Source organism: Triticum dicoccoides, chromosome 5A (assembly GCF_002162155.2).
Source record: "Triticum dicoccoides isolate Atlit2015 ecotype Zavitan chromosome 5A, WEW_v2.0, whole genome shotgun sequence".
In the NCBI taxonomy this organism is placed as follows: Eukaryota; Viridiplantae; Streptophyta; class Magnoliopsida; order Poales; family Poaceae; genus Triticum; species Triticum dicoccoides.
Window position 1 is genome coordinate 677,849,118 of NC_041388.1, and position 2,037 is coordinate 677,851,154.

A 2,037-nucleotide genomic window follows, 5' to 3' on the forward strand; every position below is an offset into this window, starting at 1 on the left:
AAGATGTTCTTTCACGGGCTTGAACTTCGGGTCGACTCATAGACGGTGCTCAGCCAGCCCCCTGGGAACCCCAGGCATGTCAGAAGGCTTCCATGCGAAGATGTCCCAGTTCTCACGGAGGAACTGGATGAGCGCTTCTTCCTATTTGGAGTCGAGCGTCGTTGAGATGTGAGTCGGAGCAGCGTCGGGGTCGGTCGGGTGAATGTGAGCTATCTTAGTTTCACCGGACGACTGAAAAGCAGATTCTGAAGCAGGCTTCTTGGCTCGTAGCAATTCACTCGGATCAGCAGTCTTCTGATACTCTTGCAGCTCAACAACTGCCATCTGAGCGTCAGCAATCTTCGATCCTTTCTGAAAACACTCCTCAGCTTTCTTCCTATTTCCGGTAACGGTGATCACACCTCTGGGGCCGGGCATCTTCAACTTGAGATACACGTAGCACGGTCGAGCCATGAAGCGTGCATAAGCCGGCCGGCCCAAGATAGCATGGTAAGCACTTTGGAAGTCCACAACCTCAAATGCCAATTTTTCCTTGCGGTAATTCTTTGAATCACCGAAAACCACGTCGAGAGCAATCTGGCCGAGAGACTCGGCTTTCTTTCCAGGAATGACTCCATGGAAGCTCATGTTGCTGGCACTGAGCCTGGACATCGGAATGCCCATCCCTTTCAATGTTTCAGCATACAATATGTTCAGGCCACTGCCACCATCCATCAGGACTTTGGTCAGTCAAGTGCCTTCGACAACTGGGTCGACCACCAAAGCTTGCCTCCCAGGGGTGGCAATGTGCGTAGGGTGATCGGACTGGTCGAATGTGATGGCAGTCTGAGACCACTTCAGGTAACTGGGTGTCGCCGGAGCAACCATATTCACCTCACGGTTAATGACTTTCAGTCGACTTTTGCTTTCGACATCAGCAAAAATCATCAGGGTGGAATTGATTTGGGGGTATCCATCATCACTGTCTTCCTTGTCCTCGACTCTGTCCGACTCTTTTTCCTTATCCTTGGACTGTTTGCCTTGAAACTGCTGGATTAGGAGCCGGCACTGTCGAGTGGTATGCTTTGGGTAAATAAAATTACCCTCTTCATCTTTCTTGGTGTGGATGTGACATGGCAGATCCAAAACATCGTTCCCATCCTGATCCTTGACTTTCTTGGGCTTCCAGGGGCCTTTGGGTTTTCCCTTGAAGTTTCCCTGGGCTACGGCCAGGGCCTCCCCAGGAGCGGCTGGCTCGGCCTTCCGCTTCTATTTCCGACTGGAGTTTCCTCCGGTTTCTTGGGCGATTGCCTTATGCTTGCCACTCCGGAGTCGGTCCTCGTCTTCACCATTAGCGTATTTGGTGGCAATCTCCATCATCCGATTCAGGGACATCTCTCCAGTTCGACCGAACTTCAGATTCAACTCTTTGTATTTAACGCCTTCCTTGAAGGCACAAACTGCTTGATGGTCTGGCACATTCTCAACCGAGTGATGCAGTGTGATCCACCTCTGGATGTATTCCCTCAGAGTTTCATTCGGCTTCTGCACGCAAGACCGCAACTCTGTAAGGCCTGCAGGTCGCTTGTATATTCCTTCAAAGGTTGTGATAAACACTCGGGAGAGATCCTCCCAAGTGTAAATGTTGCTGGGTGCCAACTGATTTAGCCACGCTCTGGCTGAGCCCTCTAGCATGAGAGGCAAATGCTTCATGGCCACCTCGTCATTGCCACCGCCAATCTGTACAACCACTCGGTAATCTTTGAGCCAAGTGTCAGGCTTAGACTCACCGGTGAACTTGCTGACTCCAGTCGCCAACCGAAAGTTGGGAGGAATCACCGCGGCCCTGATGGCTCGACTGAAACACTCTGGCCCTGAAACACGTATTCTGCTGCTGGTGGGCGCATCTCTGTTCTGGCCTTCCCGATGAGCCCTATTCCTGTCAACCAAGCCTTGAACGAGGACAGACCTCGCGTCAAAGCCTGGGTCCCTGGGGTCGACGGGAATCCTCTACCCAACGCTATGAGGGCGTCTGTCATCTCGATGTCGAGGCGCATA